Raw genomic sequence first — 13,505 nt, forward strand, 5'->3', positions numbered from 1 at the left:
TCCTCTGCCTACCCTTCTATATACAGGATTACACCGTGAACCTGAAGAAAATGATCAAAGTAAGATCGGCGTTGGCAATTGCTGAATGTTGTTAGAAAATTGTTGGCAATTGTTGGCAAATGAATATGAAATCATAAACTACATGACTCGATTGTTTATAGCTTTCAAACTTAAGGTATAAGCGAAGTGATTTGACTTTTCTTTAGCAACATTACCTTGAAAATATAAAACACAATGATAGTAAGCGATAAATATTTAAAAAAATATATAACTAAATATTTCACCTTGGTATACTTATTACCGCATATTCATTATTATTTTAGATTATGCATTTAATAAAGTACTAATTCATTTCATAAGTTATAAAATATAAAATTAAAAAGCTACTTTCTGGGATTATATATACGCGAAAATGACATAAGTCTAACGATTACAATCTGTTTACACGTAACTTGTAAGCTACAGACAAATATCACGATACTGTCAAATCTATTCTTTTAACCAGCACGCATCACGTCGCTGTAACGCACAGTTTTTTCTTTTAAATTCCTTCTAAGATAAGATTAAGCAAAAAAATCTAAAACAAAGAGTACAATTAAGTCACTAATAAACAAAAGGGCAATTACATCTTGTGATGCGTCTTCGCACGCGCTACGGCGGTAGTGTACAAAAACTTTACAACAATACGAAGTTATTACAATATGAACTTTATTGCAATGGAATAAAATAATTTTGTGTGAAATAATAATTTTGTAATTGAATCTATGCGTGCTCGCCGACCAATGACCGCGCTTTCACTGTCATCCATCTTTGTTCCAATCGATTTTGATTTTAAAATTGGAACGCTGAACGGTGTGACGAGATTTGAAATTGAAAATGGCATTTGGAATGTTCTTATGGCTTATTTAGTCTGTAGTTGACGCTATTGTCATTATGAGTACTACAGATACACTCAGTATTACAGATTCCTTGGAAAAAAAAATAAAAAGGCCCAGATAGAAATTCTGTAATATATTTATAGCAGTATATAATTTTTATTTTTAATATAAGTTTTTTTTAATTCATTATAATTAAATAATAAATTATTTATTAAAAATACCATAATTACATTAATCTATAAATAACAAGAAATAAAATAAACTTAGATTTAACTTTTTAAACAAAGATACATAATAAATACATAAACGTTACCAAAAGATAAACAGAATATTTTATTATAATATAAAGAAATACATTTTAAAATGTATGAATTACAATATTTGTTCACATTATGACGCGTGTTCTAGTAATATTACAATAATTAATTATTATCAGTGAGATCGCATGCAACCATTATCAAGTTCCCAGAGATGTTTACAGGTAGAAGCTCAAGTGATCTCAACTGTGCCGAGTTTTGATAATGCACTATGGCAGGGCTGTCAGAATTTTAGTTTTACACCTTAATTATTTACATTTTTTAATTTTTCTCGAAAATAATGACGCATTTTTTTATAATTTTAATTTACAAAAGAAATCTTAAGTCAATGCTATGTAATCTACAATCCTCTACGTCTCTTAAGAGATTATTACATTTCAACATGGTATTAAAGAATTAAATAAATAATATTATTATGTTAGAACGTTGAATCATTTGATTTATTTGCAGAAAAGTTAATATCTGCAATCAGCATGAATCTAGAAAAAATTACCTATAAATATTAATTTCTATACGCTTATCAGTTTCATAATTAAACCTGTCGCATTACGATCTTGGTATTATTTATAAATGTTATGAAAGTTATAATAAGTATATAATATTTATAATTTACCTATATTTAATATTAGAATTAAAAAAATATTATAAAATACAAAGCATAGTTTGCGTATTCGGCAGATTATTAATATATTTCTGATATCTATTTATTTGATTGTTTATTCGATCTCCATTCATGGAATCATTTTCTTTTCCGTACTTTAGCAATACAAAGTGCGGCGTTAAATTCCGCTGCCGATAAAACAAGAAACCAAACCAAAAAAAAATAAAAAAAGATCCATACCTTAGATGAACAACCCTAGTACAAGTCATCTCACCGATTCTGGTAAACGACATCGTGGGAAATCGTCTCGGCTCCCCGTAAATAGTAATGTGCGGTCAATTGTACACCATTATTAGAGCTCTATTATGTTTTATTTGTTTATAAACTTTGCATTGTTTTTATATACATATCTAAGTATGTATATGTGCTTTATAGATTTTTTTAGTAGTTTTTCTAAATAGCACACGTCGTGGTGTAATGAAACGACTTCTGACTGTAAGCATGACAGTTGTAGGTTTCATTCCCATTCGGGTGAATAATTATAATAAATTTATTTCTATTTCCTCGTTCTGGTGGATGTAACGCGGCATTGAGTTTCGCCATTCAACACGCACGTCTCCAATGGTCACTGCGTAGAGAAAGGAGTGTCTTAACTTACCTACTTATGAAGAGCATGAAGCTGCTATTTTTATATAGTAATAAAAGTTAAGTAATCCTTTTATACAATACAAGGTTATAACATACCTAAAGTATATTATACATATTACTTTTTACTGTTAATTAATATGCTGAACGGGATCAATAAAGGTCACTGACGATTGGAAAAAATCAAGAAAAACACTAGATGGGATCAGCCAAAGATTATTTATATATTTACGCAGACGGGGATTTAGGTAGATTAATCGGTTCGATAACGCTTTGGTACACTTAAGGATTGAAGTTTTTTATCTATACCTACCTAGATAGTGTGACATACATAATATACCTATGTAATTGAATTTGGATTATTTTGTTAAAGAAATAATACATATTTTAAGATTTATAGTATCCATATAAATAGAGTGAGCCTAATTTATATAAAGCTAGTCATTTTAAATAATAAATAAAACAAGATATTTCTTTTCTTTTAAAACGTTTCTGACCGGTAAACATATATGCGGCGTAGAGGTACGCCACTCAAGACGCATTGTCTCGCATTCGGGCGGAGAGCATAGAACAAAGTCTAGATCACTCGATCATAGAGATAATATGATGGATAAAATGTGAGCTTTAAAAAAACGTCAGTTATATTCGCCGCCACTTATTTTGTAAATAAATGATCTAAAATTTCAATATTCTTTGGTTATTGGTACCAACGGATGTAGAGTCAAAGGTGTCGATCGGGTCTCTTTGAATATGCAATCTTTATTACGTACTTACGTTCCACGTAAAGGACACATCATTATACTTATCCTTTTAAATGTTTTATTTTTCATGAGAATCCTGAATAAGTACTTATTTACTAAACTAAAACTAAATTATAAGATCTCAAATATTTTGGCACTTTTGGCTTACTTTAGGTTGTATGATATTTCAATTAATGTTGTCTCGTTGTGTTTAGAACAGAGAACTGTTATCACTTTATTTCCTTAAGTAATTATTTCAAAGTCGGCTTCACTAAGATTTTTTAGGTAGGCAAAGGGAGCCTAGTGTTAGGACACTGCACTCCTCACTTTCCGCCGAATTCTAAAATTATAGCGTGTTGAGTGGCGGAACTCAACGCCATGCTTTGCCACATCAGCACAGCACCACGCAATTTTATTTTTTTATTTGTGTAATTCTAAGTTAACACTTAATCCGGGTGAGATCGAAAGTAATATAAAAATTGTGAGAATTCTCTGTCTTCTTAAGAGTCTTACAAAGGTATACTCTGACAAGTGGAAGGAACCACTCGGGGCTAAAGAGCGCCAGTCACATTTCTGCGAACATTTAAATCATTTACAAATGTACTGAGTAATAACAATCGGAGGATGTCCAAAGAAATGATTATGAAATCACTAGATAAGTATAGAAAGCTACTTAAGTAATGGATCGGAGACGGGAATGTTAATCGTGGTTGCGTAATTCTCTTGGGAACTTGAGATTTTGTTGAAAAAAGTGATTAAAATATTACTAAATTGACTAATATTCACTAATTACTATTGATAAGCGTTTATACTGTTAAGAACACTGTAGTAGGTGTAACATTTTTATCTATTTATATTTAATTTTTAATAAAATAAAATAAGAAAAATAATAGTCGATAGATATGAAATTTTAATATTTTTTAAGCTCTAGGTTGTGTACTGCATATAGCAAGGTATTTAGAGGGAACCTAGTGTTAAGACATTCCGTTCCTCACGCACCGTCCCATTTTAAAGACATAGTGAGGGAATCCAACGCCACTCTTTCTCTTGTATGAATATAATGAAATAATTCGTTCCCCATATGAAACCACAAGTTGCGTTTACAGTCAGACGCTCTGCCGCGTCACGACAGACAGTAATGTTTATATTTGTAACGTAGGTGTTTCCTTAGTCTGGTTTGGTAAAGTACGGCGTTGTTTTCCTGCTTTCGTTACCAAATGTGTTAAAACTGGGCCAAGAATGGAGAACCGAGGGGCTTAGGTAATGTTAGTCTTGCAATAATGAAGGGAAGAAGAAGAATGAAGATAAGAAATATACTGTCAAAATATGTCATTAATATTTTTTGTTAAGTATATAAACAGTATATAAAAAATAATAAAAAATAGGAAAAAAAATAAAAAATTATTGAGGCTAGTTGTTTCATAGGAGCAGGCTGTGTGATGAGTTTCACACTTAAAGAAATGAAATACTTAATTTTTTAAATTTCTCCGCTCTGGTGTCGAGGCAAAGCACGGCGTTGAGTTTTGCCACTCTGGAGTGTCCTAACACTAGGCTCCACCTGTCTACCCTACTACTTGCGAGATACAGCGTGAAGCTAAAAAAAATACCTACAAAGAGACAAAAATTTAAATCGCACCTTTAAAGGTAAAGGTAGTCAACAAACGTATCACAATTACGCTCTAAAGTTTAAACCAAAACAATACAAATATGAATCAGTGACCGCAACAATACTAAAGATGACTGATCGAAAATTCCTATAGAGAAAAGTTTTGACAGGGCATTACGCATGCGACGCGAGTGGCGGGATGCGTACGCGCAGCCATCCACTTTCGCGACAACGAGAGGAGGTCCGGCCCCAAGCTAAAGCGGCTTGGTGATAACAATAACTTATATTAGAGTGACTGCTTCTTTTTTTGCTTTCACGCTGTAACCCGCATATCACAGGATAGGCAGAGGAAATCCAGTAAATCGCATATAGCTTGGTAGTCACGTAGGTAGAGGGGACTCAGTAAAGATGCACCGTTCCTCACGTGCCCCCCAATAACCGAGATACTGCGTGTTAGGTGGTAAAACTCAACGCCTTGTTGCCAGTGGAAGACTATGAAAATAATTATTTCTTTGAGCGGGAATCGAACCCATAACTGTCAACATATACATTTTTTTTAAGGAAGTTGAAATGGAAATATGTATTAAGGAATGTTATAATATATGCACATAATATTGACTCGTGTTATCGCTTCAATGACATTGCAAAATCATTCAATTTCGCTGGTATCCGTATGTGGCAATGACCGCTTTGCGAGTATTCACTTAAAATTGACTCTGACTGAAAACAGAACAATTTTTTATGAGCTTCACGTTGTCTCCCGCATACAGCAGGGTAGGCAGAGGGAAACTACCTAGTGTTAAAACACTCCGTTCTCCATTTGTTACCGAATTCTGGAGGCATTACGATACACTACCAGTTGTGCTTAGAGTCACATATTGCACGAAAGCAGATTTTTTACAATAATAATATAAGTTGTATCATCACCATCATCATCAGCTTTTAAAGCCAATATTAAAAATAGGGTGTAAGTATAAGTTGTAGGTATATTATATTTTATTAAAAAATATCTACTATTAAAATATAATAGTAATCTTACTCACAGTGTAAGTGGAAGTAAAACAAAAAAAAAATTGTTTAGCACTAGGTTCTAGGTTCTTTGCCTAACTGTGAAGCTACATATACAAGAATATTACAAAAACGATAAAACAGGATCGAAATACAAAAACAATTTTCTAAAAAAATGCTATAACGTGTGAAAATTTGACGAAAACAACCAAAAATTATAAGAAACTTTTCACAATCATTATCTCGAGGCACTGAAACAGTCGGCCATTTAAATGTAAATTAAGAGACGACGTTTATCACTCGTATTAGCATGTAAATCGATTCTTCGAATTGTAATAAAGTTTTAACGATACTTGGGATGACAGTCTTGGAGTATTTTACAATATATTTTTCAGTACAATGTACGTATATACCTACTAATATTATAAAGCTGAAGAGTTTGTTTGGTTGAGCGCGGTAATCTCAAGAATTACTTGTTAAATTTAAAATATATTTTTTAGTTGGATAGTCCATTTATTGAGGAGATTATTTATTTAACAGAAGAAGGATCGATCGCCACTGGGAATATATATAAACAACATATTTAAATTATTTTCATTCTCCTTGCTCAGTCTGGTAAAAAACGCTGTTTAGCTCCGATACTCACACACACAATGTCTCGAATTCGGATAGAAAATGATGAACTGAATGTCTTGACAGAAGGTCACCTCCCTACCCTGCTACGCGAAAGAAGGTGAATTTAAAAAACATTATTTAATGGAAATTACATTTATAAAATTTCTTAACAAATTTCTATTTTGTAAAAATCATTTTTAATTTATTTAACTAAGGCTTTACTTGAAGAATTAGCATTCGTTTCCTTTCTATTTTAAATAATATAACAAAATTAATTTATAGCTTCATTTACCTACACTTCAAACCAAAATTCCACCAAATTACAAATCGAAAAAAAGTATTAAGAAATAATACAAAAATCGGTCATAAAAGCGATTAAATTTTAAATACGAAATAATATTTAGCATTTTTAAAAAGTAAATAATCAAAATGGATTCCTTGCTCGCCGCGAGAGTGTACCACATCCACAACTTACTCGTATACAGTGTTACACTATAGATAGATAGCGTAATAGATAACTTGCGAAACGTTTAAATTATAATTATAACGACTTGATTGCGATGTGCTGCCTCCGGTTATGTTTTTTCATATTATTTCTAGATGTGGTACAAGTGGATATTTATTGTTTTTTTTCGCATATAGCAGAGGGAACCTGGGAACCTAGTGCTAAAACACCGTTTGATATTACTTTCACTCATTTACTTTCCCTTTCGTTCACCACTTTCAGCTGAATTCTTATGTCATTGCGTGTTGAGTGGCGAAACTTAACACCGCGCTTTGCTTCGGTACCAAAGCGAAGGAATAAATATAGTAAATTTAGGTGAATGAAAAGTTTTCATTTTCCCACAGTGCGCCAATAACTGCTCGAATACGAGCGGAAACAGGTATAATATGTTCCAGATAATGTCAATGTTTATATAGTTACTTCGAGTAGGTAATAATATATTTTATTATTTAAATCCTATATTTTTTAAATAATGTATTCAGACAAATACGCTTCAACTAACAATACAAAGTACCTACAAATATATTGTCAATCGGTGCAACCTACACCAGCCACTTTGTGGTAATGCCATAAATCATCTAATCTTACTTAATCTCGTAATGGACACCTTTAGTTACTTTGTAAAGGAATACTTAAAAAATATTTCATACAGGATATAGGTATCTACTAATATTGTAAAACTAAAGAATTTGTTTGGTTGAAGGCGTTGATCTCCTAAAATACTGGTTCAATTTGAAAAAAATATGTTTGTGTTAGATAATTAATTCCCCACTTTGCTAACAAGAAAATGCGCGTCGTCGAATTCCGGAAATTGGATGGAAAGTAGAAAACGGAGTGTTTTAATAGTAGGTTACCTCTGCCTACCCTGCTATATGCGGGTTACAGCGTGAAGCTAAAAAAACAAACGATAAAGCTTTTAAACTAATTTTTCAAAAAACATACAAATAATGGCCACATGTAGCATTTATCTATCTCTTTGTTCTGCTCACCGCTGCGTATAACACTACCAAGGTCCGCACAGAAAAATGTTAATTTTCAAACTCATCTCAGCTTACCAAACTTATTATAATTTCTGAATGTCATACATCGCGGGTTGCTGGTAACCTCCTTCTGAACCGTTCAATATTACTTAAACAATTAGGTAAGTGGTTTCTCAAGCAAATAGTTTAGATGGGACGTGATTACGCTAATATAAAAATATTTTGTAACACATGAAATATTCAGATCTGAGTTTCGGCAATTTAGTTTTAGTATGATATTTTTAATAATTGCCGCTAATGGTACGCTTGCCGTTTTAAAATGTTTCCGCTTGAGTACCAACGATATAGGAAATGTGCCTATTGTGTCTTGTTACTATATATAACGTAACGAGATAGTGTACGTATTGAAAATATATGTATAAAGCGCAGAGTTAAGCTCCGTAAATCCATACGTAAGTATTATATCGAATTTGAAGTTCCTATCAGATTCGAATCGACACTATATGAAATATCAAACATGAACGTTTTAATTTGTAACAGATTAAAAAATAATGTTATGCCTAACTATTTGGTCTCTGAACTTCAATGAAAGAACTAAATGATTTTTTTTGTTGTTTATATATTTAAATGTTTTATATTAAAAATGTTGTACAATCTATATATATAAAAGGACTTGTCCTCACTGACTGAGGTAAGACGCACGCACAGCCTTAACCGCTGATGGTAGAAACGTGAAATTTTTACAAAAGTTTACTTTCGTAATCTGGACATCCACTAAGAAGGGATTTTGAAAAATTTTAACCCTAAATGGGTGAAATAGGGGTTCAAAGTTTGTATGTAAAAAAATTAAATCGGCACCGATTTTTATAAAATTTGAAATTTTCACTTAAAAATATTTCATTGAACACATGTGTCATGGGTTATTAGAATTCACCCTTAAATAGGCAAGCGAAGCTGCGCGCATCCGCTAGTATTAGATAAATATCATGTAGAAAATGAGTAAGATGAAAACAATCATTTGTACCCAGAGATAGGCACTTAACTAATTTATAAATGAAATCGATTTTTTGAATCGATCTTAAACAAGTGACTTTTATTTCTATACTAAAACAATAATTACAACACTATTAGGTTAACGACGCCACATTCAAAACAAATAATCAAATGAGAGATTATGTACACAAGTGTTGATAGTGGAACACTTGCAATTCTCGATCTGTATATAGAATATAAATATTTTCTAAATTCTTATAATTTTTTCAGCATCACATCATATCTCGTGTATAGCTAGGTAGGCAGAAAAAACCAATAATAAAACACTCCATTCTCCACTTTCTGCCCAATTCTCAAGTTATTGCGTATTGAGTGACGAAGCTCATCGTCGTTTTTTGTCCTTGTCACCAGGAAATAAAAAAAATATTCATTTCCGCAAGTGGCAGTCGAAGCCACGACCGTCGCGCTGGCAGTATAGTAAATATACAATTTCCTTAATACGCATAAGTATGTTTAATAATTAAAACATAAATATTGTTTTTAAGGCAAAAGCCAAAAATGAAACTAGAAATACGTAATATGTTAACAACATAATATATCTGTAAATTATTAATATTATACAAATTTAGTTTATTTTATGCTAAATCTCATCTCTAATTTATGTTCTGTAAGAAAAAAAACTGTGATTATAATGTAAATAATAAAACACGTGGAATTTTCCAAATCTCATATCCAGTAACCGTCACTTGCGTAGCATCACATCTACCCAGGAGTGGCCAATCAAAATGATTGGCCACTCCTGGGTAGACAGAGGGAACCTGGGAACTTAGTGTTAAGGCAGTCTATCCCCATTAAGACAAGGCAAAGTGCAGCGTTGAGTTCCGACACTTAACATACAATGTCTTGAAAATTGAGTGGGAAGTACGAGCCTGCCCTGCTATATGCGAGACACAGCTTCAGGCCAAAAAAAAGGAAATATAAACAAAAAATATAATAAAAATTAAACACCGAGTAGGTACGTATCCACAGCAATATTTGTAACGACTTTTTCGATTTTACAACGTAAGGATAGTATTGATACGACAATACTTCCTCAGATATTTCTATATAACTAAGATAACATTCTTAAATAGAGTATTAACACGAGAGACGTTATTCTCATCATGTACGATGCAGAAAGGTCGATGGCCCGTCTAACAATATTGACACTGGCAAGAGGAGATATCGCCGCATACAAATATTGTAGCCAAATACGATACATGTGACGAATTGGTCATTTAATGTCTCTCTTAGATTTAGTTTTTTTTTTATTTATTTTAATATAGGTAGGTACTATATAAAACTAGATATTCTTATTTTTCTAAGGCACGCAAAATTTCCTGGGTACTCCGTACTCCTTTAGTCTATACTAGTTGATATTCGCAATCTACTTTACTTGAACTATAAAAGTAAAATTCCGTTCCCGTATAAATTTCAAGAAAACCTTTCATAGTGCTCCCATAAATTCCCCAAGAGACATAAATGCCAAATTTCAGCGATGAACACCGTGCGGCGTATAGTCACGACTATGCGTTGTCTGTTAATTATTCAGTAACAGAAGAAAATAAAATTTTCTTACATATAAAAATTTTACACATGTAGATTTTAATAAAATCTAAGTCTAGAAAATGCTGAACTACTTTATAGACATACATATGTACAACGATTACAAGTGAAAACTCTAAATTGGAGTAATTTATGTAATAGTCAGCAGTTTCAATACTCAGCAAATTGATACTAGCATGAATGAACAAGGAAGAACGGAATCATTGAAGAAAATTCAATTTATTCTCTAACGAAAGTGAAAGAAAGTCGCTTGACCAATACATCATTTTCATCACGCGAACGCTATAGCGGAAGCTAAGCGCGAAAAAGAATCTCAACTTTTTTCTTACTCGCGAGCGAACGTAAGACATTCCTGCCGGCCAGTGTCAGTTACTGGTTGCTTCATTGGAAAAAAATAGATTGTCGTGCAATTACAGTTCACTGGTGAACATGCGAGTATTGGATTACGTTACGCGATACTTAATTATTGTATGGATGGTGAATATATTTATATTATAGATATTAGATAAATTATTATAAATTAGAAAATCTTATTAGAATATAACCTATATATCATGTAAGAAAATTCATCCATAATTCTGAAATAATCTCAATTTCCAATTATAACTTTATTAGATATTAGCCGTTATGTTTAACTTAATACACCCTAGTCTATATTTTGTAAACTAACTGCTTGGACATCCCGTTTAACTATTTTTTCCGTTATGCCGCCATGTTTGTAAATGTCGTTGTCGGTTAGTGAATGAATTTCGCGCAGTTTCCGCGATTTGGCACGAGAACTTGTTTATACTTAATTAATCATCATTTACGATTAATTAACGCATTGGTACACGCTATGGATTTTTATTGTATTATAAACATAACAAATTAACAATTTTATATGTAAATAAGTACATACTTACTACGAAGCTAATGTCTCGAGGTTAACTATATAGATGAATTAACAATAACATAAAAAATATCATTTTTAGACATATTACTTTTTATATAACACACAATCTTCTCCATACTCTTATTAGAGATGCATAAATTTCCATCATACATATTTTTATTTTATAATTTATGTCACAAATTATTACCAAATAATTACTTTTACGACCCCAATAGATATGAGTAGAGAGTAAAGATAATATTCCTTCCTAGGAATATTGAGTACACATTTGTTGTTTACACTATATCGACCATATCAGATAATAATTATTATAGTTTCCTATACAAGCGAACACCTTTACCAACACGATATCTATAGAACCGTTAACTAGTACCATCTTGCTTTGACAAACATGTATGCCCTTTACTCCGAAGAGATAAAATCAAATGCAAAAGTATTGGTTGCGGCTTCGATTCTTTAGTGAAGTGAGACGAAATTCATAATTCGGAATAACGTATAACTAAATTTTCTCTGTCTTTCCCATTTTAAACAAGGTATCTGTAAGAAAATAAAAAAAAATCTACCCGGAGACAGCTATGTCTGTATCTGAACCAATTAATGTCATGGCAACAGATAACTAGGATCGGTTTGATATTTCTCTTTTGTAATTGTTTATCTATAGGTACCTAGTCATAATAATTTATGATCTTTATCTAAATATAACAGGTTGTAGCGGCGGCAGTGATACAGTGGCTAATTGTAAACGCAATAGTTGTGAGTTCAATCTCCACTCGGTGAAATTACTTAATTTCATTTTCTAGGTTCAACAAAGCACGGCGTTGAGTTACGCAAAAAAACAACCAATATTTGGAATTTAAGTGTAAGGCGATGGGCTCTATTTGAAATTAGGTTCCTCTAATCCAGCTTTGTAGGAAAAGGCTTAAAACTATTAAATATAACATTTTAGGTCTGACTAAATGCAATGATTGATTGTAGGTGTAGGTATATGACGTAGAAATATTCATTATATAAATTTTACCTTGGTGTGGTGTGGTGTGGTCACACAAAGTGATGAGTTGGATTTCTACACCTATCACGCAATTGTATCATGAATTTGATATCTATTCAAATGCGAATGTCTGTAATTATATATAATGATTAATTATTTTAATCTTATCTATTTTGAAGGAGATTTGGAAAAAAAAATATTTTTATTTATCTACACAAAAATTTGGTTTCCAAACAAAATCGTGAAATATCTTGGATTGGATTATCTCTTACACTCCGTTAATATTACTTTTCACCAGATATCGAGCCTTAAGTAGCGGAACTAAAAGTCGCGCTTCAGACATAGTCCCCCTGCTCCACGATTTTAAAAATATTATAAAGTACCTATAGAAAATTGTTATTATTATTATTATTTACATATAAATACGAGATGGCCACGAACACAGTGACCACGTGTTTACAGATCGAAGGGCGTTATGTTGACTTAAAGCGTTTGACCGATTACATAAGGTCAACCTCACAGAGATGGTCACGATCAAAAAACGATTATCTATTTTTAATAATAATTCTTTCATATTACAGTTTGTCGAACAATAAACATTTTGAATAAATACGATATCCATTGTAGTATTTGTGTAGTTTTCTATAATGTTTGATATAACTTAGATGATAGTAATGAAAAATACACAGATTAAATATTTAAAATATATTTTTATGTCTTGCTTAAAATATAGCTCATTTAAAGACTTGAGTCTTTAAAAAAATGTACTATCTAAATTTTACTCAAATCAGTTATTAATTTAAACTCAAAAAAATATTCACTAGATTTAATATATCTAATATTATCATTATCTAAAACGTCCAGAACATTTTAATACATAAAGATAAAAAAAATATATAAAAATGCGCTAAATATTTGATAATAAAACATTGGGCATCTCCATGTTATTACGCACTCTCAATACACCTGAACTCGACAATCTGTAACAGGAGGAAACGATTGGCGATATCTATCTCGCTCTTTCGTCTTGCATCCAAGATGTTCCCTCTCGCTCTAACAGAGCGGCCGAGCACCGCTCTCGACCAATCAACGGCCATCTCTTGCTCCCCCGAGAGCAGAGCGACAGTGCGTA

The sequence above is a fragment of the Heliconius melpomene genome, chromosome 12 (genome assembly GCF_056956725.1).
Source record: "Heliconius melpomene rosina isolate 202511_hmr_F chromosome 12, ASM5695672v1, whole genome shotgun sequence".
Taxonomy (NCBI): domain Eukaryota; kingdom Metazoa; phylum Arthropoda; class Insecta; order Lepidoptera; family Nymphalidae; genus Heliconius; species Heliconius melpomene.